Source organism: Cryptomeria japonica, chromosome 2 (assembly GCF_030272615.1).
Source record: "Cryptomeria japonica chromosome 2, Sugi_1.0, whole genome shotgun sequence".
In the NCBI taxonomy this organism is placed as follows: domain Eukaryota; kingdom Viridiplantae; phylum Streptophyta; class Pinopsida; order Cupressales; family Cupressaceae; genus Cryptomeria; species Cryptomeria japonica.
The window spans coordinates 282507856-282526279 of record NC_081406.1 but is presented as its reverse complement, the minus strand read 5'-3'; positions in this window follow the sequence as shown (position 1 = coordinate 282526279).

Below are 18424 nucleotides of genomic sequence, written 5' to 3'. Positions count from 1 at the left end.
TAGGTTTACTCACAACTGAGACAGATAAAAGGATTAAGGATATTCAGGAGGAGATTGTAGGTATAGTTAATTTTTTTGATGGATCAAACTCTTTAACTACATCTATAGATGGTCAAATTTTGATTTTGGAGCCCCAGTTTTAGCTCTTGAGAGGGAAAAAGATAAAATCATAAGGAGAGCCAGAGGTCTTAGAGGATTGGTGAGTCCCTGGTTGGATTCATTAAGTGTACATAAGAAGGAGTGTATAGATATGGTTGGTAAGCCCACACCGACAGAGCTTAATCAGAAAGAGTCATTTTCCCATATGCTTAATAGACTCATATCTATTTCTAACACTTTAAAATCCAGTTGGGATACTTATCTAGAGCTTCTGGAAAAGGCCTATCCAGATGTTTTCAAATATATTCAGCTCCGGTAAGGTATTTTGGGACATTCACTGTACAGTCTTTCATTATTCGTCCTGGTTTTTGGTATTTTTGGCATTGATGTCAAAGGGGGAGTATAGGTGAAAAATATTTAGGAGGTATGGAGGTATTTTGATTATGATCATAGATGGATATCCAGCTTAGGGGGACCAGGCTCAGGATGAAACTGACAGATGAAAACCATGATCATTTTTCACATGAGTGTTGCCATCAATGCCAAAGGGGGAGATTGTTGGCAATTAACACTCATTTGGTTGGTTTCAATATATTGTCATTGAAGGAAACATGGAAACATGTTCTGGCTTCATATTTTGGATTAGTTGTGTACCGACACACTTCATCGACATCGACACCGACAGGTTCAATGGATTTCTTTGGTTACCGACATTGCAGGCTGACATGGTTTATATTCAGGTTATCGGTATTGGAGGCCGACATCATTTGGGAGATCCGACATCAACAATTGTTTTTGATATTCATGTGTTTATGTTATTGAGGCGACATGTATATTCATATTGTAATTATCTTTATAAACCAACATAAGGCATGATTTATTGTAAAAGGTATATAGGTCAGTTGATTAGATCATTTTGTAATATGTAGGTGGTAAGGTTATGGAATGTAGTGGAGATGCAAAATATATGTGAGAGATCATGTATGTGAGGATATTAATGTAAGAGGGTATTTCGGTAAGGGTTTATGGTTTCACATCGGAACAGACAAAGCTTAACCAGAACTGTATTCAGGCAGAGAAGATGCTATCGTTGTATTCTGGATTTGTATGTAGTCAATGAGGCTAGTTTTTTTGATTGAGCAATGTGCTCTAGGATGTAAGCCTTCTTGCAAGTGCAGGCCCCTATATTTTGTAATATCTCTTCATATGGCTAGTTGATTGATATTGTGGGTCACAAATCCCTTCGTGGTTTTCTCTTTGAGGTTTTCCACGTATAGTTCTTTGTGTTATGGTATTCATTTGTTTGATTGTCTTATTGGTTGCTTTACTTCTTTCAATTCTATTTGTACTGGTATACCGGTTGGTGAATGCATGTTTTAATAAGGTTAAAATTGATCATTCTGGTAGAACACCAATTCACCCCCCGCTCAATGTTCTTGGATTCCAACACCTCTAGGATCATGTCTAACAACAAATGACCAACCTGGTTTATGTGGAACCTTTGAGTAAAATACCTGCTCACATTGGCTTGGAAGAACATAGGGCTCATTTCTAGCTCACTCAAATGACCTTGTATTGACCATTGTAAATCCATTATCATGTTCAATAATAGTTCTGTCAAGATCATTTTCATTCAATCGTAGCCTGTACCATTGGACAATGGAAAGAACTAAATTAAGGACCCAAAATCACACTCAAGTATATCATCCAAAATCCCATAGTATCGATTTTATGAGACTTGAGGATGTATGTCGCTTCTAGATGAAACATTAGTCACTTGAAATACTGCAGTTATCCCAGAATCACAAGTTTCCTTCGTGTCATCCAACTTTTTGATGTGAAATTTATCACCATTGCACCACATAGCCTTATGGTGTTTCACCTGCAATATGTCAAACATGTAAAAATTATTGCATTGTCAGTTGATAAACATATTTATTCTTGGTTGAATGTATGTAAAAACAACATATATACATACATACATACATACATACATATATATATATATATATATATATATATATATATATATACACATCATTAAAATTGAAAAAATATTAAATAATATGGGTGATTAATATATTTTAACATACCTGTTTATCTCTTAAACCATATGCCAAATCAATTTCCCTTGGTGTAACATTGGAACCTCCATTACGATGAGCTTCTTTGACCAATAAAGCCACACCTCCCCATGTTAATGCATGACTAGATTGTTGACATCGTTCAATCCATATCGTTATCCAATCAAGATTGCTTGCGACATACAAATGTAGTGCATCCCACTCTCTAGCAACTGTAGAAAAAATAACTAGAAATTTAGAACTGGTGTATATTGAAGATTAAGAATTAATTAACTACAATATATATAAAAACCAAATGTAAAATGTATTCAGATTAATGTCCATGAAAATCCAATAATTACCTCTCACTTTCCTCAATCTACCTTTCCCCATCAGGTACTTCCCTTAAAATTTGTTAATGGAGTTGGGATCCCAAATGCAATCTACATGGATCTTTGCAGAAAAGATAGGAAGATATTTAGTAATGTACACCATAGTCTGGTATACCATATATCCCTCCACCATAGAACCCTTAGGATGTGCTCTTTGTCGAACCAAATCCTCCAAAAATTTGAAGTGCCTCTCAACCATCCACATTGACCTTGTGTGTAGAGGTCCACACAATTCAATCTCATCAACTTGGTGTATGAGGTAGTGTTCGATTGCATTGAAAATTTTCAAAGGTAAACAATTTTGCATTTCACATGTTAGACGAGGAATTTTTGTCTCCCAATATTTTATATCTTCTTTATGGATTTCTTTAGATGAAAACCATCTATAAGTGATTTGAGACACAAATATATTAAGGAGAATTAACAAAATAATATATAATATATCACATAACAAGTAAAAAAAAATGGAAAATATAATACCTGTACAACAAATTGAATAAATAACACCAATTACCTCATGCATTTTCCAAGATCATTTATAACTTTCTTGACATTATTGTAGAAGTGGTCTTGGAGAGATAGAGGTTGAATGTACTGCAAGAATTATAAAATGATCCTTTCATTGTTTTTCCAAAACTAGTACTAAACATAATACAATGAAAAGTACATGCAGTATATAAATATATAGAAAATATACAAGAACATGAATTACCTTAATGAAGGTATGCCAATCATGCATTTTCATCCCTGGCCCAAATTCACTTTTCTTTCTTATGAGATTGTTTATGTTCACAAAAAATCCCATGGGAAAATTAAATTTTCGTATGACCTCTTTTACACAATTGCTTTGCTTCTCCATTAATAACCAAGGAAGGGCACTTATATTAATTCAGTCTCCATCACTGTTTAACTGAATGACATTTTTCATTGCATGATTGGATTCCTGAATGTCACTACAAATTTTGACAATTTTTTCTTTGTCACACCTTCGATCCAATATTTTCCATAACATCTCTGTTATATTCTTTCCAATATGCATAGTATCAAACAAATTCACAATTTGTAGTTGCTCATAGTAGGGCAGCCTACTAAATTTATCTAGGATAACTTCTAGTCCCTTTGGAAAGTGGTAATTAATGCCTTGACGACCTTCATGAAGAATATAAGTTTTAAAAGTTAACAACAACAATCATTGTCAATTACAACATGAGTAAACAAAACACAATATAAAAACACAAGCTCAAAATATATCATATATGATAGATAAACAATTAGATTGAATGACATTACCTTGATGATTAATTCTATTATATTCCAACTTTCATAGGCAAGGTGTCATTCTTCGTGGTTTTGATGTAGTCTCTGCTTTCCCATTGAAAATATGTTTTTCAGTAGTTCAATATTTATGATTTTTGTGGTGGAAGTGCCTATACGCATCAAATACCTACTTTCCTAAACTTGTCGAAGGATGAGATTTCATCTTCGAACCACAAAATGGACATACAAATTTTCCCTTTGTTTGAAGACCTACAAGATCATGTATAATTGGATTAAATATGTTAATTTTTATAATTATATATATTGAATGGATTTTAAAAAAAAATCCATGATTTATACTTTAAAAAATTAAACATTATTAAAGTGTGCAAATTGAACATTATAAAATACCATTAAAATGTGTTAGCCCTGGGGCATCATGAATTGTCCATACAAGCATTGTATGGAATTGAAATTGTCTTTGTCCTATTGGTCTAGAGACGCCATACATAGTGACACCATTCCATAACTCCAACAACTCGTCGATAAGGGGCTCAATATATACATTCTAATCTTTAACTTGGTACTTACCTAGTTGAATGAACAAAAACATTACATAATTATTATATCCATTGTATTGCAATATATATAATTTAATGTACATGACTATAAAATGAAAAAAAATACCTGGAACAATCATTGCCAACATTATGTGCTCCCTCTTTATTGACGTTCATGGAGGAATTTTATTTTTGATAACAAAAACAAGCCACACTGAGTAAATAGATCTCAGCTCTCCAAATGGATCGACACCATCCATTACCAATGAAATCTTGAGATTACGAGGTTCTTCTTTAAAGTGCGGCCATTTTTCCTCTATGTCTGTAAATGCAGAACCATTTGCAGGCATTCAAAGAATTCCATCTTGACTTCTATTGCGTGCATGGTAATCCATAAATTGCACCAAACTTTTGCACCTAAATAATCATTGCAAACGTGGAATAATGGGAATATAACGAAGAACCTTGCAAGGCACCTTTTTTGTTAGTTGATCTATTTGATATCGACTAATATGACATTCAGGGCTTTCTATTGCAAATTCATGTTGTTTATGATATATAATATGATCATTGGGACATGCATCTATTGCTTGATACTCCATTCCAATATCTTTTATAATGACAGATAATTCTCGAGATGAGTAAGGTAGAATATTAGACGGTGGTAACAAAAAGTCACCTATCAATCTAGAACAAAAAATAATAATTTGTTAATATAAAGAATATTAATGGTACATATTTCACCTTTTATTTACTAGTGATGAAATAACAACAAAAATAGATGAAAAAAATGACATATATGACACACCTGAACATACGTGAGATTGTTATCTTAGATAAACCATTCATAGCCTTCAAGTTCACCAACAACAATACAATACAGAGAAGAGTTGTTTGGGAGCCTTCGAAAAGGGGCTCCTATGCCTTCTCAAGCACAGGTATATCATGAAAAACATCAAAGTCATCTTGATCATCATGATCAGCTGCACCAGTACTAAATGTGTCATGGATCAATGTATTTGTACCATCATCTTCAATTGTGTTTTCTGGCGCATGATCATCTTCTTCTATAGGATCATTATCTTTAGCTTCGATATTCACACCTCCATGTTCCTCCACATGGAAAACCACATTCTCCAGGTCATGGTAGTCCATATCATGTGCCCTAGGGTGCCCCACCTATATAAAAATGATCAACATAAATAAACCATGATCATGATCTCATTAACAAGTGATTTTCTATGTATATAAATTGTTAAAACGATATAACATTTACAAATGCAATCAATATAAATACATATAATGAACAACTTACCAATGGACAATAATCGTGTCCCCCTTCAATGTGACCATGATGCCTACAATGTTTCTCAATTGTTGTGAAATTAAAAGTCTTCTAGTCTTTAAGCCCTTACAATTTTTGCAAAGACAATAACATTTCCCATCACCTTTTCTTTCAAGCTAGACCACAATCTAGCAATTGTCTCCTTATTTTGTTCTTCGTTGATATTATCTAACATGATTTTTCTTCACAAGCAAAAAAATCGGGCTATGGAAAATTCAGTCTATACCCTTCACATACCAAGCAAAATGATGTCACAAGTACGGAAAACATTGTTCGCGCGCTTTTTTTTTTTTTCACTTTTCTGTTTGTCATCGGAATTCCGACAAATGTCGGGCAAGATTCCGATGACAACTGGGTTCATCAGAATTCCAACAAATGTTGGGCAATATTTTAAAAAGATAAAAATTGACACAAAATTTCTTGTAAGATCTGACAAAATGAAAGAAATCCCATAGTTCGTCAGAAAATGCACCCAAATGAGTTAGTGAATACACACTGCAGTACATACCCTCAATAGAGTTCTATTCAAGAAGAAATATGGGAAGATATCATATGAGTTATGGCATGGAAAGATTCCATTTGTGAAGTATTTCAAAGTTTTTGAAAATAAATGCTATATCCAAAGAGATGAAGGGAATCTTGGAAAGTTTTATAGTAGAGTTGATGAAGGTATATTTATGGGTTATTCTACAAAGAGAAAGGCTTATAGATGTTATAAAAAGAGGTTGAATAAAATTATTGAAAGTGCAAATGTGAAGGTTGATGAAAACATTTCAAATGAATCTAGTACAAAAGTAGGATATGAATTTGATGAGCTTGCAAGCAGAGAAGAAGAGAAGAACAAAGATAAAGACAAGCAAAAAGAAACTCAGGTTTCTCTCGCACCTGCATCAAAAACCCCAAGGTATGCGTAGAAAAATCATTTTGAGAATCAAATTATAGGAGACAAGAAAAAAAGTGTTATAACAAGAAGCAAAGTTACTGAAGAACAAGTTATTTTATGTTTAATTTCTGAAACTGAACCTAAGACAATTGAAGAAGCTTGTAGAGATCAGAATTGGATGAAGGCCATGAAGGAAGAGCACGATCAAATTGAGAAAAATTAGACTTGGGAACTAGTCCCCAAACCAACAAATAAGAATGTCATTGGAACAAAATGGGTGTTCTGGAATAAGCTGGATGAAGATGGTCATGTAGTGAGAAATAAAGAAAGATTGGTATGCAAAGGGTGCACATAGGTTGAAGGAATTGATTTTCAAGATCTACATATGATCCTATTGCCCGAATGGAATCTATTAGGATGTTTTTGGCTTTTGCAACATATAATGATTTTAAAGTCTATCAAATGGATGTGAAGTCAACATTTCTAAATGGAGAGATAAAAGAAGAAGTTTACATTGAACAACTGAAAGGATTCAAGTTGTCATATGATTCAAATATTGTTTTCCGATTGAAGAAGGCATTGTATTGGTTGAAGCAAGCTCCTAGAGCTTGGTATGGAAGGTTAGACAAGTATCTATTGAATCAATATTTTCAAAAAAGGTCCGTTGATAGCAATCTTTACTTCAAATTTGAATCTAGTAAGATCCTAATTGTTGTTGTATATGTTGATGACATAATTTTTGGAGGAGATGATGACATGTGAAAGAAGTTTACTAGTGAGATGCAAAAATAATTTGAAATGTCGATGATTGGTGAGTTAAATTTCTTTCTTGGTTTGCAAGTAAATGAAAACAATAAAGGTATTTTCATTTCTCAGTCAAAATATGTTAGAGAATTGATGAAGTTTGGATTGGAGAATTTCAAACTGGTATGTACTCCTATGACTATTGGATGCAAGTTGACTAATGATGATAAATATCTCAAGGCTGATGCAAGCAAGTACAGATCAATGATTGGAGAATTGTTATACTCGACTAGTACCAAATCGTATATCATCTATGTTGTCTGTCTTGTGGCTAGATTTCAGTAAGAACCGAAAGAGTCACATGTTGTTGTGGTGAAGAGGATATTTAGATATCTGAAAGGAATAAAATGTTTTGGACTATGGTATCCCAAAGGATCAGACTTTACTTTAAAATATTATATTGATGTAGATTGGGTAGGAAGTGTTGATGACATAAAGAGTACTAGTAAAGGAGTGTTTTTTGTTGGCTCCCGGTTAGTTGCATGGTTAAGAAAGAAGAAATATTTTCTATCTTTATCAACCATAAAAGTTGAGTATATGGCAACCGCAACATGTTGCACTCAGGTTATTTGGATGAAACAAACATTGAAGGATATTGATGTGTTGTTTGATGAATCAATTTCAATCGCGTGTGATAATACAAGTGCAATATACATCTCTAAGAACTTGGTACTGCATTCTAGAACAAAACATATTTCTATTCGGTTTCATTTCTTAAGGGAGAAAGTGCTGCATAGTGAAGTAAACCTTGAATATGAATCTACAAAAAAGCAAGTTACAGATATCTTTACGATAGCTTTGTGAAAAGATACTTTTGAATATCTCTGGAAGGTGTTGGGGGTCATACCCCTTCCTAGTTTGAACTATGCATTTGGTAATACATTAGTCTAGGGAACTTTATGCATATTTTAGTCTAGGCTAATGGTTTGGGGCTTCCTCTTAGGGGGAGCTATGTGGATTTTGAGCTAAGTTGTTTCTTGCCTTTGTCTTTGATGTCAAAGGGGGAGAAGTTTGGAAAAGTTTGAAGTTGATTGGTGAGTTTGTGTTTGTCTTTGATGAATGTTGCCATCAATGACAAAGGTGGAGATTGTTGCAAATGTGAAGATGTTTGATGTGTCAGTAATATGGTTGTCATTGATATCAACTTATTGTTTATGTGTTTTAGTATTTGGTTTTTCTTTGCATTTTTGATATGTTGAAGATATGTTCATGATGTGTTGGTATGTCATTGGATATTGCCTTGAGATGCTATTCTTGTGTTTTGGTGGTTTGGAAGTTGTGCTCCAAAATTTTATGTAGTGATGATGATGTTTTCTAATAGAGTTTGCGGAGCTCTACATTTCCTATTCTATTGATAAGATTTTGGATTTATGTTATTCATGTATTTATCTTTGTTATTTTGATTCAATACATGATGGTGTGCTTCAGAGTTGTGGTTGTTCAAATATGTCCATTCTGGGTCCAGTTGATCCCGAATGCTCTATATTTTTCTGCGATGATTGTGGCATTTTGATAACGTGTTGATTTGATCGATAATATGTTGTGGTGTGGTCCAGTTCTCATTCCTCTCCACCATGGGAATGTTTAGTGAAGACCTATTTTTAATTATGTTTCATTATATCTTTGGTCAACTTGGAAAAATCTATTTTAGAGATCAATATAAATAAAGGATTCTTATAATGAAGAACATATAGAAGGAAGTTGATTGGAAAAGGAAGATCTATCCTTGTTGATGCAAAGTGGTTGATCAGTATGGTTGTGAGCTAATGTTGTTTGGTACTGGTGTTAGTGAGCCTGAGGTTAGTTCCAACATTATATTTGTGTGATAGTTGTGCCTTAATGGTGGATTCTTTCTTCTTCTAGGTAGTGAGGCGTCCTTTTTCTAGCTGTTTTAGCTAGGCAATGAGCCTACCTGCAGTGAGCCACCAAGTTGTAAAAATCAACTTAATTGGTGTCACCCTAACAAGTGTTTTCATATTGAGAAATATCATTCTCCATGGTTTTTCCCTTCTTGGGTTTTCCACATCACATTTGCTGTTTCATGTGTATAATCTCTCATATTTATATCTATTTATGGCTAATTTATCTGATTTTAATTTAGTGAATATGTTTCTGTGGGAAAAAAATATTAAATTAATTGACGACAGATTCACCCTCCTCTTAGTTGCCCAGGATATTCAAGATCTTGTTCTTCTACCAACTTCATGTGATCAACTGGAAGCTATCTTGGGTTCTCTAGATGTGAGAAACAAAGAAGGAAAATCCCCTTATCATCAAAATTTGACCCCACCAAAACTGAGAGTTCTTTGCTGGAAAATTGAAGTTTGAATTTTATCTCCCTTCTGAATGACTTTTGACTTCTATTTTGTTGTTCTCTAAATTTAATCATTAGTGGGAAAATTCTATTTAAAATCCCCAACACTTCTGCAACTCATCTACATTAGGGGTCTTTGTATATTTCAATTTTATTATCAGTTTTTCACAAAAGATCTAGACTTCTTGTTTGCATCTACCAATTGAGGAAACTCTCCTTGAATTGTTTCTAGGTGTTTCTTGTTATTGTGAGGATCCAATTATTACTGAGAGGAGGGGGGTGAATAAGTATTAACATTAAACTACAATATTTTACCAATCTAAAATTACTTTTCAAAAACCAGTACCAGTAGCTGATCAAACAGTCAAACTGGATTTACCAAACTAATACTGGTAGCTACTTAAGTGTTCAACATTAAGAAAACATGGTAAAGACATCAAATGAATAACTCAAATGGGAAAAACCATGGTGGGAATTGGTACCCACAAAATTTGTACACTTTTCAGAACGTGCCATGTTAAAGGCCTAGCCTAGTTAGGAGCTTTATAATAATACTCGGTTAAGAGTAGACCCTATCAGGAGTCACCTGGTGAAGGGATTTTAACCTCACCTCTATTAGGAGCTCTACCCTATTAGGAGTATCCTTGCTAATGGATTTAAACCCAAATTAATGAGCCACCAAGTTAAGGGATTTACAACATTAGGCCTGTTAGAACCTACCCGGTTAAGGGATTTTAATACTATTGCAACTGTTAGGAAACAACAGGTAAATGAGCTACTTTGGCTTCAACCTTTTATTGATAAAAAAAAACAAACAAACAAAAAATAGGTAAATAATCTGATCAATGCACTCTCTGCTTGGTAGTATAGATCCATTTCAGCTCCAATCTACTTCACACATGCAAACATCTCAATCTGCTTCAAGACACTCTTCTTCTCTGATCATCAACACAAAATCTCTTCTCAAACTCGACCTAAATACACTTTACAACTAGGTCGGCTACATAACCCTAACCAAATTCAAAATACATTGAATTTACATCATAGATCATATCAGATCATTACAAATCATTACAGATCATTACAACAAATTTAAAGACAATTAGAGCTATTGAATGATCATAACACATCACCGCACATCGTTCAAATACATTGTCAAACCCTTAACACATTCTGCTAAGCACTTCATTGTTTCCAAAAAAATTCACCCCTTGATCATCCTTAAAAGCAATCTTATCATCACACAGGGTTTCTGACACGCCACCACTAAGTAATGAACATGATAAGATTCACCACCAAACCATAAAACATCACTGGTTAAAGATCTTGTTACTGATTATCAAACCTCGTACTGAATATAAAATAGTCAATTACAAACATGACTTCCAATTCTCCAAACATTATGCGGTTCCATTCATAGACTCATTACAATGTCATAAGCATACATTCCAAACCGCAACATCTAACTCAACATGGATCACTACCGCAACCATCTCCTTCATTGTTCCTGCTTACCGGTTCACTGTCAACTTAGCAAACATTCCATTACCGGTTAGGCTTAGATAACTTAGATAACTTAGATTATATACCAAACATAAACAAACATGATTGCCATTAATGACAACACAAATAACTCAACATAAAACATCATATCATAATTATATCATCACCAACAGTCCATCAATATATCATCACCAAAAATCCATCAATATATCATGAACATCCTTTACTGGTACATCATCATCTTCATCAGTTATGCCAATATGCCAACATTCTCCCCCTTTGACATGGATGGCAACACTAAAATAATGTAACACTAGAACAATCAACTGATGACAAGTATCAGGAACTCATCATGCCATGTTTTATTAATATGTGCTTCACTTGATCTTCTCCTCCTTTGCATTACTTCTCCCTATCATTTTTCTTCTTCCCCTTTGATAGCAATGCCAAAGGTGCAAAGACATCTTTTGTCTTCATTTATGTTTCTTCATCTTTGCTACTCCCCCTGAGGAGTATCCCACTTCTCATCAATCCATAGTGAAATATATTCAAGAAGTCCACTGGATTGATACATCACTAGAATCCTAGTTGATCTTGTGTAGGGGTATAACCCCTAGCTTGTCACTGAGATATTCAAAGGTAGCCTTAGGTAATGTATTACTGAATATATCTACCAACTGTTCCTTACTTGACACATGCTCTAATCTCACTTTCTTTTCCTGCACCCTTTCTCTCAGAAAATGATACGTCAATTCAATATGTTTAGTCCTAGCATGTAGTACTGTGTTCTTAGAAATGTTTATAGCACTTGTGTTATCACAATATATGATCACCGGTTCTGTCGTATCCTGCTTGAATCCTTCCAAGATATGTCTCATCCATATTTCTTGTGCACAATTCATGGATGTAGCCACATACTCTTCTTCTATTGCAGACTGAGAAATACAAGTTTGTTTCTTATTGGTCCAAGATAGCAGTCTACCACCTAGAAAGAATGCACCACTGGTTGTGCTCTTCTAGTCATCCACATTTCCTGCCCAATCAACATCAATGAATACCTGCAAAGAAAAAATTTCTTTGTATGGATACCATAAGCCATAGTTAACTGTCCCTCTAAGATATCTGAATATTCTCTTCGCGACTGTCATATGTGTCTCCTTAGGGCTCTTCTGAAATCTTGCTACTAAACCAACTGCATGAGCAATATTTGGTCTACTATGAACTACATAATGAAGTTTCCCAATTATAGATCGATATTCCTTCTCATCCACTAGGGTTAATCATCTTCTTTTGACAACCTACAACTTGTGACCATAGGTGTTCCAACCAGTTTATAGTCTTCCATTCCAAAGGTCTTTAACACTTCCTTCACATACTTGGACTGACTGATAAAAATACCACCTTTCATCTGTTGTCCCTGCAAACCAATGAAAAAATTAATCTCACCTATCAAAGACATATCAAACTCTTCCTTCATCTCATCTGCAAAACTCATACTCATATCATCATTTCCTCCAAATATCATGTCATCAACAAATACTTTTGCTATCAACATTTTGTCTCCTTCATTCTTCAAATAGATATTGTTGTCCTCACTAGTTCTCCAAAATCCTATCTTTATCAGATGTGCATGAAGTCTCTCAAACCATGCCCTTGGTGCTTGCTTTAATCCATATAAATCTTTATGCAATTTGCATACCATATCCTTATCTTCTAACAATGCAAACCCATCTAGTTGTTCAATATACACCTCTTCTTCAAGAATACCATTCAGAAATGCTGACTTTACATCCATTTGATAAAATTTAAAATCTTTAAATGCTACAAATGCAAGTAGCATTCAAACTCCTTCAAGCCTAGCAACCAGTGCAAAGGTTTGCAAACTAGTCTTTCCTTGTTTCTAACAACTTTACCATCTTCATTCAGCTTGTTTCTAAATACTCACTTTGTACCAATCACATTTTTATCATCAGGTCTAGGAATAAGTGACCAAGTGTTGTTTTTCTCAATCTAATCAAGCTCTTCATTCATTGCATTTATCCAATCATCATCCTTAAGAGCTTCTCTTATTGTCTTCAGCTCAATTGTGGAAATCAGACATGCCCTTTCTCTGATTTTTCTTCTAGTTTGCACTCCAACATTCTTGTCACCTATTATTTGGTCTTCAAAATGATTTAAACTTACATACCTAGGTATAACCTATTCCAGTGCAATAACCTCTTCTTGTTTTTCATCTTCTTCATCTTCTACCAGTTGAGCATCTTCCTCTGCACTATTCTGCTCAACATCTTTATGCACTTTTGGTTCAGTAATCACAAGTTTTTGTTCATCATTTGCTGGATCAGATTTGTTGGTATTATCAGATTCATCAGAGTATTCATCAAATTTTACATTGATGCTTTCCACAATCTTCTTTGTTTTTTTATTAAAACACTTGAAAGCTTTTCTCTTAGTAGAGTAGCCAAGGAATGTTCCTTCATCACTTTTAGGGTCAAATTTACCAGTATAATCATATCTCTTTATAAAAAAACTATTGCCAAAGACCTTGAAATAACTAAGATTAGCAGTTATACCATACCATAACTCATACGGTGTCTTGTCATTACCTTTCTTCACCAGTACCTGGTTCAATGTGTATACTACAGTGGGCTGACTTCTTCTCTCCAAAACATCTTAGGTACATCTCCTTGTATCAACATAGTCCTTGTTGCTTCAACAATGGTTTTGTTTCTCCTTTCTGCAATTCCATTATGTTGTGGTGTCCTCGGAGTAGATAACTACCTCTTTGTTCCATTTTCATCATAATATCTCACAAACTCATCTGATGTAAACTCTCCACCTCGATCAAATCTTAGTCACTTAAGATTCCTACTAGTTTCCTTTTCTACTAAGGCCTTGAATGCCTTGAACTTGCTGAAATCTTCTGACTTTTCCTTCAAAAAAGTAACCCACATCATTCTAGAAAAATCATCAGTAAGTAACATGAAATACTTGTCACCATAAAAACTTCTAGTCCTCATAGGACCACATAAGTCAGTGTGCACCAAATCTAGAATATGCTCAGAAGAAAAAGATTTACTCTTAAAAGAAGATGTAGTCATCTTACCCAACTGACATTCTTTACACATCACATTGTCTAGTTTAACAAGTTGTGGGATACCTCTCACCATATTTGACTTGCTAACCTTAACCACATTATCAAAGTTCACATGACAAAACCTTCTATGCCATAACCAACTATCTTCAACCTTAGCAACCAAACAACTGTTTACACTAGCATTCAGATGGAATAAGTTACCTTTAGTTTCTTTACCGGTAGCAATCAGTTCTCCTCTGCATCCTACTATCCTTCACACTCCATTCTTAAAATCAAGATGATAGCCTTTGTCATTCAACTGACCAATACTCAATAAGTTATGTTTCAAACCTTCAATCCAATATACATCATCAACATTACTTTTACCATTCAAAGAGATAGAACCTTTACCTTTTACCCTTCAAGGTGAATTGTTTCTAAATCTTACTACACCACCATCAAATTCTTCAAGAGAAATAAACTTGTTCTTATCACCGGTCATGTGGTGTGAGCAACCACTACCAATAATCCATTCATCACTGTTGTCAATGTGAAGCCTTCTTATCAAATAGATCTTCCTTAACAACAACAAAAATAATCTCCTCATTGTCTTCATCCTCAGATTCTGCATCAGTAGCACCTTCATCCACTATAACATAACACTGTTTTTTTCCTTTTCCCTTATATTTCCTGAAATTTTCCTTTTGATCACTATTAGGATAGTGCACAACAATATGTCCTATCTTTTTAGCAGAGAAACACTTAAGAGGAAGCTTACCTTTGTACTTACTAGTATCTCTAGGAAGTCTTTTTTCTAATAGAGCTTCAAATTCCATCAGATTATCTTCATCATCCACATTAGCTTTTCTACCACCATGATGACTTAACCTGCATTCATGACTATGACAAACATCTTTCCCTTTTCTCACCAGTACACTAGATAGAGATGCTTTGAAAGCAAATTCTGTCTTAGGTACACTATTATCAAAACTATTCAACTCAAAAGTAGTGAGCTTACCAATCAAAGAATCAATAGTAAGCTTATCATTACTAACTGACCTCAACTCTTGAATAGTAGACACTCTAATGGAATAGATAGGCAATAGGGTTCTAAGCATTTTACTTATCATAGTGTCTTTATCTATAGTACCACCAACACTTTTGATTCCACCGACAACTTCTTTTATCCTTTGTCCATACTGAGTGACATTTTCTCCTTCCATCATTCTCATATTATCAAAATTTCCTCTAAGGCTCTTTTCTTTAGCCTTTTGCACATGCTTATCACCACCATAGATTAATTCTAACTTCTCCCAAATTTCCTCTAAGGCTCTTTTCTTAAGCCTTTTGTGTACTTACAATGGCTTCCAATGCTTGAATGCTTTCCTACTACTCCTTAAGTTGATATGTTGTCAGAGGACCGGTAGGAGGTACATACTAAGTAATAACATGCTTCTAGAATTGAGCACCCATACCTTTGATGTAAATCTTCATTCTATCACTCCATATTTTGTAGTTGTCTGTAGTGAATTTGGGACCCTCCTTCTTCATCATCTTCTCAGATCTTTACCTCAAGCGGTTAAGCTTTTGCACAAAGAGGACCTAATGCTCTGATACCAATTGTTATTATGAGGATCTAGTTATTAGTAAGAGTGGGGGAGGGGGGTAGTATTAACAGTAAACTGTAATATTTTACCAATCTGAAAATACTTCTCAAAAAATAGTACCGGTAGCTGATCAAACAGTCTCCAAACCAGATTTACCAAACTAATACCAGTAGCTACTTAAGTGTTCATCATTAAGAAAACATAGTAAAGACATCAAATGAATAACTCAACAATCCATCCACAACATGAACATAGCGATTTTTTTTCACATGGAAACCCAAATGGGAAAAAACACAGTGGGAATTGGTACCCACAAAATTTGCACTCTTTCAGAATGCGCCATGTTAAAGGCATAGCTCGGTGAGGAGCTTTACAATAATGCCCATTTAAGAGAAGACCCTATTAGGAGTCACCCAGTGAAGGGATTTTAACCTTAGCTCTGTTAGGAGCTCTACCTTGTTAGGAGTAACCTTGCTAAAGGATTTAAACCCAAATTAATGATCTACCCGGTTAAGGGATTTACAAGATCAAGCTTGTTAGAACCTACTCGGTTAAGGGTTATAATACTGATGCAACTATTAGGAAACAACAGGTAAATGATCTGATCAATGCACTCTCTTCTTGCTAGTACAGATCCATTTCAGCTCCAATCTACTTCACACATGCATACATCTCAATCTGGTTTGGTACACTCTTCTTCTCTGATCACCGACACAAAATCTCTTCTCAAACTCGACCTAAATACACTTTACAACTAGGTCGGTTACATAACCCTAACCAAATTCAAAATACATTGAATTTACATCTTAGATCATATCAGATCATTACAAATCAATACAGATCATCATTACAAATAATTACAACAAATTGCAAGACAATTATAGTCGTTGAATGATCATAACACATCACTGCACATCGATCTGATAAGTTGTCAAACCCTTAGCACATTCTGCTAAGTACTTCATTATTTCCCAATAAATTTTCTCCTTGATCATGCTTAAAAGCAATCTTATCATCACATACAATGTCTAACACGTCAACACTAAGTAATGAACATGATAAGATTCACTGCCGAACCATAAAACATCACCATTTAAAGATCTTGTTGCCAGTTCTCAAACCCTGCACGGAATATACAACAATCAATTACAAACATGACTTTCGATTATCCAAACATGATGTAGTTCCAATCATAGACTCATTACAATGTCATAAGCATACATTCCAAATCGCAACATCTAACTCAATATGGATCACTACCGCAACCATCTCCTTCATTGTTCCTGCTTATCGGTTCACTATCAACTTAGCAAACATTCCATTACCGGTTAGGATTAGATAACTTAGATAACCTAGATGATATACCAAACATATATAAACATGGTTGCCATCAATGGCAACACAAATTACTGATCATAAAACATCATATCATAATTATATCATCACCCAACAGTCCATCAATATATCATCACCAACAATCCATCAATATATCATGAATGTCCTTTGCCGGTACATCATCATCTCCATCAGTTATGCCAATATGCCAAAATTCTTTGTAGACATCATTTCTTCTATCACCCATGGAGAACGATTCTTATACATGTTTTCCTCGAAGGACTGAATTACAGTCACAATAGGTTCTTTATCCAACTTCTCATTTGGGACAATTCCATGCAGACCTTCACTGAATTCCTCAATATGAGACACCAAATAATGAATTGAATTTATTTTCTCAATAACTCTGTCTTGGGCCTTAATATATTTCTTTATCACAATTTTCATTGCCCTTACCCATTCCACTAATGTATCCTTGTTAGCATCTTGTTCGAAAACTGCTTTTTCATGCAACAAATTTAAATCAATTTTCTTTATTTTATTTAGTATCGAGAGATAATATTCCCACAAAAGAATGAAATATGGTATATTTATTTCCTTTTTTTCACTCCCTTGCAAGAGATCAATTAATGCAATTATTTGGTCTTGTAATTGATTAGAGTTAGTTAGAACTTGATGGATCACATCTTCTTTTTAATTTATCAATCTTTGCTCTCCAACTCAGTGTTGTAGGAATGAAAGAATGTCTGATTGCACTAGCCTTGAACAAAAATTGTGTGAGAGCGACCTGGATATTTGAAGAAGGAGCATTTGAATCAATTGGCTCCAAGTGTTGGCTAAAATACTTCTTTAGCTCAATATTTTGTGCCTCCAACTCTTCTTTTATTTGCTCTTCTTTATCCATTCTCTAGATAATTGTATCTATTGCATGCCTCAAAGATGCCTTACACCTTATTTATTTTGTTTACCAAAATCTAATTCTTGAATTTGGTAATCTATTTCAGTCATTTCTGCTTCTAATTTTTCTATTTATGGGATGACAATTTGGGCTTTTAGATGCCTAGATTAATTAACCGATACGATTTCTAGTCTTCTATCTTGCTTCTTGTTCTCAAGAATTTTGAAATTTTTCTCCAATATGGAAAAATTTGCCTCTGTTATCTCCTTGTGGGTTCTTTGTTTGCAA